This window comes from Lagopus leucura, unplaced genomic scaffold (genome assembly GCF_019238085.1).
Source record: "Lagopus leucura isolate 7727_CA_CO unplaced genomic scaffold, USGS_WTPT01 Super-Scaffold_100024, whole genome shotgun sequence".
NCBI lineage: Eukaryota > Metazoa > Chordata > Aves > Galliformes > Phasianidae > Lagopus > Lagopus leucura.
In genome coordinates this window covers 7,876,940-7,886,888 of record NW_024962276.1, presented here as the reverse complement: position 1 = coordinate 7,886,888, position 9,949 = coordinate 7,876,940, and positions in this window count along the sequence as shown.

The window sequence follows — 9,949 nt, the reverse complement described above, 5'->3', positions numbered from 1 at the left end:
TATCAAACGAGGCGTTCACCTCCGCATTGTACAAACAGGTTACCAAGAAACATTCCCCTTGACAATTCCTTTATTATCACGTTGCAATACGTCTGGCAATGTTGTCTGGCTTTTAGGTTTAAGTACATCACCTTGTACACATTTTACATTATATTTAAACCAACTACCTGTACATTTATCTGCGTTTATCAGCTCTCCTTCCCTGTGACCTACTGCTAAATCAATATTGCATCAGATACCTGCCTATATTATTTGCAACCTGACTCATCAAATCACCTGTGGTTTTCATGCTAAATCTGCACAAACCAACAAACAGCAGCCACGTAAAGGGTGTCTTCACAAGTTCTTCCTTTTGGCTATATGCCCAGCCTTGCACTGAAAGAGCTGCTGTGCCAGCAAAGCTTTGCTGTTTGCACTTGCACAGCTCCAGGAAAGCGCTCACAAAGGCGCAGAAATCGCTGTTTGCAGGGGAGATGTCAGAGAACTGGGGGTGCTCCTGGGCTGTACTGTCACAGCTGTGTTTGAGCAGCACTCAGGCTCCTTTCCCTTCATTAGAAGAAATACGAGACATGGAATCTATTTGTACTCCTGACTTCTCCCCACCCAATTAGAACATTGTTTGGAAGGACTCCTGACCTCAAGTAAGCGATACAACCCGACAGATTTACAGAGATGTGGTCTGGGTTATGCCATCTTTGGCTCACCTTACACCATGACCAAAATGAACTGCAGCTTTGCTCCATGCAATCATAGAAATTCAAGGGCAGGGAAGGGTTATGGCTTCCAGTCAGAGTACAGCTTGGAGCATTATCAGACAGCTCAACAGTGGGAAAAGGCATTTTGCAGCCTCAGCTTTTTAGACTCTGGCTCTGCTACTGTACTAAGTAATGCCAGAGAAGGCTGTAAGGTCACTGCTTCACTCTGACCCTGGCTGACAGCTCCCAAATACAGCAAGCTCCTCAGATGAAGGCTGCCCAGGGAGATCCATCCAAAGCTGCAGCTCGTGCCCCTCTGCTTTGGCTGCACTCAGATGCAGTGCGCACTCAGAGGCAGAATGTACACTGCTGTGCCCAAGGGGACCTTCAGGCCTGCAAGGTGCAGAGTATGCAGGAGAAAGCAAGAGAGCCTCTCTGCTCAGCTGTCACGTGGAGGCTGTAATCTCACAAGTACACAGATATGGCCACGAAATACAGGTTATGCCTGTGATAACAACCGGTGTGTGTCCCAGGCCTCCTGCATGGTCTTTAATCTGGCTGCTACCACATGTGAGAGCCTGTGCTGAAGCAGCTTTATTGTTCCCAGTGCTCCTGTTTGCCAGGAACACACCGCCCCATGGTGCCCCGAGGTAAGAGCTGAGGACATGAGCTGCCAGCTTCTTGGCTTGAGCCTCTGGAGGTGGCCACATCAGGATGGGTTTCACGGCTGCAGGCGGAGGGCAAGGAAGAGGGTGTGCAGCTGGCAGCAGGCATTGAGAAACTGAGCACACTTTCAACACAGCCTTTAACTTTTCAACATCCCCTTCAACAAAGCCACCTCCAGCACCAGCCTTACCAAATCCAGGCTGAAGTTAGCACAGCTTCACTTATCCTCACTGCCACCACTCCTCCACTCTGCTACACAGTGACCTTGCTTTGTGTTAACTAATGCGTAACATACCTCGAAATCTCAGCTTAGACTAAACAAATTGCAACATACCTTGGAGAGTCAAAGCAAAGCCAACTGCAAAGCATTTGGAGATAATTGTCCCTGTGTTTGCTCCTACATCAGGACAGCAAAACTTCAGGCACTGGGGTCACAGAGATGCTGCAGCAGCCACACGTGCTCTGCTGAGAGCAGAGCCGTCCCTCCGTGTGGCCATGGAACCTCAGAGAGGGCCTTTGTGCAGCCCTGTGCTGACTCCTGGTACCAGAAGCAACCTGGCACAGGAGCACAGCTGAATCACAGCTGCAGCAATTACACTAATTGTCTGAGGGACAAAACAATTGCACTTGTCTGACTGGTCAGGGCATGACTGTGGCCCAACACATTTTTCTTTGTGAAAGCATTTTGCCTGGAAGTAAATCTCCAAAAAATAATCCCTTTAACTACAAGCCTTTCTTCCTCCTGGCAAATGCAATTTATTCTTTATTAGAACTGAGAGCTTTAAAAGAGATGCTACCCAGCAGAGCTACACCTTGCTGTGGGTGGCACATACAAAGGAGATACCCTCAGAATTCCATTACACCTCACTGGGAATTGAGAACACAGCTCTAACAAGCTCTGTCAACACCACCTTGTGTTTCACTCTGTGGCTGCGCCTGCTCCCCACCCAGCAGGGACGTCTCAATGGCAGATCAGCCCTGGCCCCACGGCCCAGTGGCTGCAATAGGAAAGGAGGAAAAAGGCCCTTTCTGATCACACCATAAGTGACATTCACAATCACCAGCGCCTTCCATCATCATATCCCAGCCATCCCCAGGGCTGGTGGAACTTGGAACCCGTATCCAGGCACCCTGGTGACCCACAAACACTTTCTGTGGTTGCTTCCCTTCCTCACCTGGACACAAGTGGCAGCATGAAGGCTGTGTGTGTCACAGAACAGGTGGGCACAGAGGAGCAGGCAGTCAGTGACAGCATGGCCAGAGAGGTGAGCATGAGCAGGAAGGGACACACAGCCAGAGCAGGGCTCAGCCTTGGTGACACTTCCAAAACTCAGTTTGGAACCAAGTTTGCAAAGGCATCTTCCTACAGAGCAGAGTACATCAGAGAGGGAGGACTTGTCTCATTACATATCACATAGGGTATTCTAAAATACACCATTATCTTGGGTTTAGGTTGGTCACAAAATCAAAAAAGTGAGGTGACCAATTCTTACAGGCTTTTAATTGCAATTAAATATCTACCTCCATTAAGCACCTCTGAAAACCCAGCCTGAAATGCTTTTGGCAGGAAGAGCGATGCTCCTGAGCCTGAGGGTAGGGTTTGTCCTCAGCTGTGCTTTTGGGAAAGGGCACAGAGCTGGCACCAGTGGGTAACTGACCTCTGTCTCTGGCACCCACAGGGCCTAGGGAAGGATGCGGCCAGCGCTGAGGCAGCAGTCCCTGCAGTGGGCAGCACGGGTCGTGCACAGCCTAGGGCCCCACTCATCTGCTCCACGGTTGGCCTCAACCAGGATACCTTCAAAATTGTGAGATACTGAACGGGATTTGGCAGAGGGGGAAAGAGTTAATTTGTGGCATTTCAAGAAGGAGGGAGGAAAAATAAAACCCGGGGGGGTTGACAGAGGAATCAGACAGCAGGACAGCAAACTAAACCTTCATGCATGGAGGAAAGCCACAGTGGTTAACCTCCTCGTTGTTTTCTCAGCATCACACTTCAGTTAAGCAAACAACAGGCCATCCACATCGAAAGTCACACCGCTCAGTTTTTGGAAGTGCATATTGCCACTTCAGCATTTCACATGGAGCTTTGATGGCAGCCCCAAAATTTCATCCCACACCGCTGCCCACAGTGGACGAGCCCACCCTTACCCACACATGGCCCTGTGTGTGTAACATGCAGAAAGCCATGCGGACACAGAGGGAGGGCATGCAGACACAGTACTTGCTCTTGCATCACAAGCTGAGGTTTGCACCATCCCAGGCACGGCCACAGGAAACAGCGGTGTGTGAAAAGCAGTTCCCTTTTCCCATCCATGCAGAACAACAGCTGTTTCGTACCCTGAAGTTAATACGTTTCACCCTATGATGTCAAAAGGGAAGTCCCAGCCATGAAAATCCCTCAATCTCCTTCTGTGTCATCCCAACATGCTTTGCCCGTGGCACCTCGAAGTTCAGGAGGTGTGGGATAGGCCCCTTCAGGGTGATGGAGACACTCGGCAGGGACCCACTTCAGCCCTCCATCCCCACACAGAACCTACTCACCCAGAAAACACTCCTCTGATGCTTTCCCAGCCAACTACTTCAGTAGCTTACTAACAGAACACAGCTATTCCAACACTTCCTTTGCAGTGCAAGGAGTACTTGAGGCCCTTCAAGAGGTCACTCAGGAAGCTGCACTTGCCCCAGCACCTCTCCAAGAAAAAAAAAGTGAAGTACACAAAAGAAAGCGTGACCATAATTGGGGACCGCATCGACTTGTTCCTCCAGCAGCACTGCAGAGCCTCAGAGGTCCGGCACTGGAAGAAGTAAGGCTTTGACCTCTTACAGCTCTGGGAAGGGTCATTTTTCATAAGTTGATTAGCTTCAGGGAAAAGGAGAAAAGTGCCATGCAAAGGATTCACCAGTTGTCTCCCTCCATAAGCCAGAACCAGCAGGAGGAAGAGCATGCAATCTGTGCTCAAGTATGCAACTCACATGTCTTTTCCCTAGGATGCTGTGGAGGTTCACCTCCCTCTTCTCAGATAAGGATGAAAAGCAGCTGCAGAAGCTGTATAAGTACATCAAGAGAAACAAGATGCAAAAGTTCCAGGTAAGCAAGCAGGATGACAGCCTTCCTCAGCAGCTGAGCTGCTGTCCCCACCACCATGGTTTGCAATTGCAGGAGCAGATCCCATGCTCCCAGTCATGCTTTACAGACCAACTCTGATCCTTATTTGTATGTAGTTAAGAGAGAGCGGAGCTCTGAAAGAAGCAACTTGTTCAGGTAAAGCAAGCATTTGTCAAGTCTACTTCTGTGCTTGAGCATCAGCTACAGGAGCCCTCCAACAATGGAGCTGTAATGAGTGGATTACTGAGAACCCCATCCCAAAGGGTTAAGCCACGAAAGCAGGCTCACAGCCATCCACAAACACAGCTCCTGAGCAAAGGCTGAGTGCACCAGGAAGTTCAAAGGTCCCTAAGAAATACTTTTAGAAGTTTATTTTAAAATATTAAAAACTGTCCCAGTGTTAAAAAAAAAAGCCAAAAACAAACAGCAATACTGAAGGCATCTGGGAAAGTGTTCTGAGCAATTTAGGAAACTGCAGTAGGTGTGATCCTGTGCTTCACATTAAAGAGCTGCGGCCATCTGAGTGCTGGCAGCAATGCAGCTGTCAGCAAGTGGGAGGTCTGAATGTTAGAGCAGAGGGAAATCAGGCTGTTTGCTTGTTTAGAGGGCTCCAGAAAGACACCCCAACAATAAGGAAATGTAAAGAAAAAAAAGCAGGAGCACCGAGCAACAAATGCCTCCAAACTCTTCTACCGCATTGCTCCCCCTGAACGAAAAATCAAAACACAGAATAGCACACCTTCAGCTTGGGGAGGAAAAAGGTGGGAAAGTGAAGGGGTAGGTGCAGCCTGTGATACAGGCAGGGCTGTGCAGTGCAGGGCATGGAGCTGCCTCCAGAGCACAGCGATATGCAGGGGCTGATGGACTGCAAGAGGGTGGGAGAAGCCTTCCAACCAGGGAGCAGCTGCCCCCCATTGTAGCTCAGCAGCAGCACTGGGGCAGACGTGGATTGGGAACACCTTGTTGTTTAGATGAGTGAGCATAAGTAACATCATCATAAATACATAATTAGGAAGTGATTGAGGTTAGCTCTCCTTAAAGGAAAGTCCTCTGTCAGCCTTACCTGCCATCATCCTACAGCCAGAGCTCTGCCTTCTCTTTTCCTCACTGCAGGTTTCAGGCCTTCTTCAAAAGCCACATTTCAGTTTGCACACTGATCCCAATTCTGTTTTTGGGCTTACTGAATGCACCCGAGCAGCCCTGCATCCCCACGCAATCTGCTGCCTCTTTTATGCCACCAAAAGCTCATGAGCACAGAAATTAGCCCCCTGTTCCATTCTTGTTTCTTTACTCTCTCAGACCACCTGAAGCCCCTGAAGTTTGTTAGATTCAACATGATTCGGGCAACACAAAACCTCTCTTTCTCCTCTGGGATAGCCCAGAGCAATGGAGATGCTGCTGCTGAACACGGGCACCCACTGCCACCCACTGCCATGCCTGTGCCCGAGGCACCACGGGGCGACAGTGACATCCAGTGGCACGCACACACCCCCAGCACAGTCAGCAGAAGGGGCACGGCACAACACCCCTCGCTATGAAACCTGGCTGCCCAGCAGCACCAAATGCTGTCACCCAAGGAGGCTGGAAAAGGTCAGTCCTGGAGCTGCTGTGCGGAGGGATTCCTGCTGAAGAACACAGACATTGGGTGTCCAAACTCAAGTGGAGGTTGGTATCTGAGCACAAGGATCAGCACAGGGCTTAGGGATGGCACGCTCACTGCTCCCCCCACAGCCACCCAATGGGCCCACAGAGCTGCATTGCTCAGCAATGAGCCAGCGTGCGGTGCTCAGTCAGATCAATATCCTGAAGCCCTTTTTGTTGCGTTTTTGTTTGTTTTTAAAGCTGTTATGCTGTCCTTCAGAAGGTGAAGATTCACAAAGAAAGCTGAAGGAAACCACTGGGAGCAGCTGGGCAGCAGCTGGGGACGCAGTGGAGGTAGCAGCCACACCAACACCCCTCCTCTGCCGCCGCCCAGCAGCGAGTGCGACTGCCACACAGTCAGGTAAAGATGTGACCAGGGGTGGAGGCAGAGAATGGGGCAGATTGAACTGCTGCCTCAGAAGGCACAAAAAACAGGGAGAGCAGCACACAGCAGTAGCAGGGAAGCAGGAGGCATCCCTTGGGCAGCCCATGTCAGCTGCGGCCCATTGGTGTGTATTTACATAGCAGTGCTGGTGCTCACAGCATAGCTGTGGGTTTGCCTCTGGGCACAGCCTGGCAAAGATATGCAAGCTCAACAACAAAAATGCTGACCAACCTGTTGAAGGCAGGTCAGCCAACCAGAGCTCTCAGCAGCCTGCTTCCTCCAGCCCAAAGCCCAGCACCCACAAACCCCAAAGGGAGAAGGAAGAAGGAGCAATTGCTGGCAAACTCTGCTCTGCCCTGGGCAGGTGCCGCAGACCCATGTGTGCCTATTTTCAAGCTGTCAAAAAGCACCCACATGTCTCGTGGGTGTTCTCATGCACTCACAAACCATCTTGTTTTTCATCTTCTCTCTCCCAAACCACTTTGTTTACCTCTAAAGACGTTCAATTTGATGTCAGATTGTTATATACTGTCACTGGTGCATATGTAACAGCTACATTTTACCAACTTGAAATTCAAATTGGTAAACTGAAAGTCAAAAAAACCAAGAAAGAGCCAGACAGCACGAGCCAAGAGGTGGGAAGGAGTCCCACACCAACCTGCAGCTCTGTGCTCAGGCAGCCCTCCGCACGTCTGCTGTGCAGCAGGAATGGAGAAAACAGCACCTGGCTGCTTCTCGTGTAGGAACACAAAGCGTGTGCCATACAGGGAGTTGCTGAGATTGAGATACATGGAGGTTTTGGGGCTGCTGGCAGCCTGAGGTCAGCTCCCCTCTGCTACTGCTGAGTCAGCAGGAACTGAGATGCATTCCTCATTTTTAAGGTTCTCAGACAGCTTCAGACACCAACAGAAAGAAAAGTTAACGCTGGATTTTCACCCAGTACATAGGGCAGAAAGCATGGACTGGAGCCTGCCTTCGTGTTTTCCTGAAACTGCAGGACTCTGCAATACTTGCAGCGCCATAGCAACAAGCTTTCACCCAAGCAAAATGAAAATGCTGTTTAAAACCACGTGATGTTGTTTATTATTATGCTGGAATTTCCTAACAGCTGTGCACCAGCATCAAGTCCCCACTGGGGATGTGTAAGCATCACGCCAACCAATACTACATCTCTCCTTTTGTACAAAACTGGGTGGTGGAAGAACCGTGTGCACAGGAGCAGAACGCGCTGCCTCCCTTTGCTGCAGAGGGCAGGATCTGCTCCACAATCATTCCCACACAGAAAGCCCTCCCCACTGCCAGCAGGGAGGACGTGCTGGAAGAGGATCAGAAGAGGTGAATACGTGGACTATACTTTGGTACCAGAAAGTTTCATAACTTCCACGCACACACACACAGAGCTGAGCTTCTCCCAGCTGCTCCAGGCAGAGAACGGCCTGCAGCCCTCGCTGGCACAGCCTGCACTGATCCCACCTGGGCTGACTGCTGTGGGAGCAAACTCATCACAGAGCTAATGCTTCAGGACAGGAATGATTAGAGGACAGTAACAAAGCCTCTGCTTCAGGCTCTAGAGGTGGCTGCACTTGATGTCCGCTAGAATGTAGGTTGTAAGGAACAAACACAATCAGTTTGGCATGGAAAGCTTCTAGGCCAACCAGTCAAATCCCCCAAATCCTTCCCTCCTCAGTGTTTGCGCAGCGCAGGTGATTCAGCAGCAGATCACAAAAGATGTTCCTGAGGTAATACAATATTTCTTTCGGCTAAAAGTGAGGAGCTTTCCCCCATAGCACATGCTGCATAAAAGCAACCTCAAATGCAGTTGCATCAGAAAAATACTGCATGCCCTCAAAATGTCACCCTTGCTTAAGGCAAAGCTGAGCAAGATTAAAGCCTGCCCAAGTCTGGATTATTCCACAGTTTTTCCAGCAGGACTTGAGGGGGCTGAGAAGTGACAGGAGCTCTCAAGGAAAACTGAGCTGTGCCAGAAACCGCCTCGCTGAGCTCCCTGCCTGGGTGACATGGGCAAACAAAGGCAAGAGGAAAGTTCTTGTGATGCACACATCGTATGAAAACCTTCCACGTAAGCAGCACAACACATCAGATCCTGCAGCACACTGACATAGGGACTGCTTTCTCCCGCTGTGTCATGCTAGCAGTCAGCACACAGCACTCGGCTCACATTTCCTCACCCGGGCTCTTTGCTCTCTTCTGTTTAAACGCAGCATCAAGAAATTATTGGAAATGTTGCACAATCCTGAGCTTAGCTCGTAAGGAAAGCAAGATTTGCATATGCTTTGTAACGTGTCACTGTGTAATATAGAACCAGCAAAAGACAAAAATCTATTCCTTTCTCCTAAAACCACAAACCTGGAAAGGTACGAACAGAGGCCATGTGCTGACAGCTCAGGACAGTAAGGCTCATGTTTTATGCCACAGAAAGCAGAAACTTTGTTATTTACCAAACAGAGAAACAAAAGATGTCCAGAATAAGCAGAACTGGTCCCACAGCAGCCTGCAGTCTGGGACAGGCACTGCAGCACCACAGCCATCCCCATACCAATGCAGGGACCTGCAGCCAGCCTCCTCAGAGAACTAACAACAAGCAAACAAAGCAAACAACAGAACACCAGTATTTACCTCAAGGCATGTTGTGGTTGAACTCCATCAGCACAGGACGCAGTGCTGCACCTGCTGGCACAGCACTGACTTTGGCTTCTTGGACTGTGAACCAACCCAGGAAGGAAGTCATCACCAGACAGCAGCACTGACCCAGCTGGGTTCATTAACTCCCCAAAATGAGCAGGATAGGTGGGTGCAGAGGCACGAGGCCATTTGGTTTATGCTCAGCAGTTTGGCTTCAGCACTCCTAAAACATCAGCGTTTCCCTGGGGAAAAGGGAAAGAACTGAGAAAGCTGCACAGAGCCCCAGAGGCCTGCGCTTCTTTCCACCTTCCATCAGCATGGACAGGAGGCACCAGGCTGTACAACAGGGCACCGCTGCAGCCCTGGTTTCAACCTCAGCCTCTGCAGTCATCCTGCTTTCCCTGGGGTGAACCGGCCAGCAGGGATTTGTCCAAGCAGGGCATCCTATGGGGCACAGTTCGGGGTCGTGCCCCAGGCCTGGCTGCCTTCAGCCCGCAAGGCCCGGTCCAAACCCACAGGCCTTTGTATTTTGTGCTGAGGGCCGCAGCGAGCGGCCGGGCGAGCACAGAGCAGCTGGCAACAGGCTGGGAAGGAATTGTGCAGAAACGATCAACAAAGCGATCACCAAGACAAAATTAGAAGGGAAAAGAACAAATCCGAGTGAACCGCGGCACCTCCCCTGGTGCAGTCACTCTAATGGGAGCTCACACCTGGGAGCCAGGCACAAGGAAGGAGCCACAGCCACCATCTCTGCCTCTGCAGGCATTTCAGATTAAACCCGATGGGAGGTTCACAACCCTCTTGCTACGATCA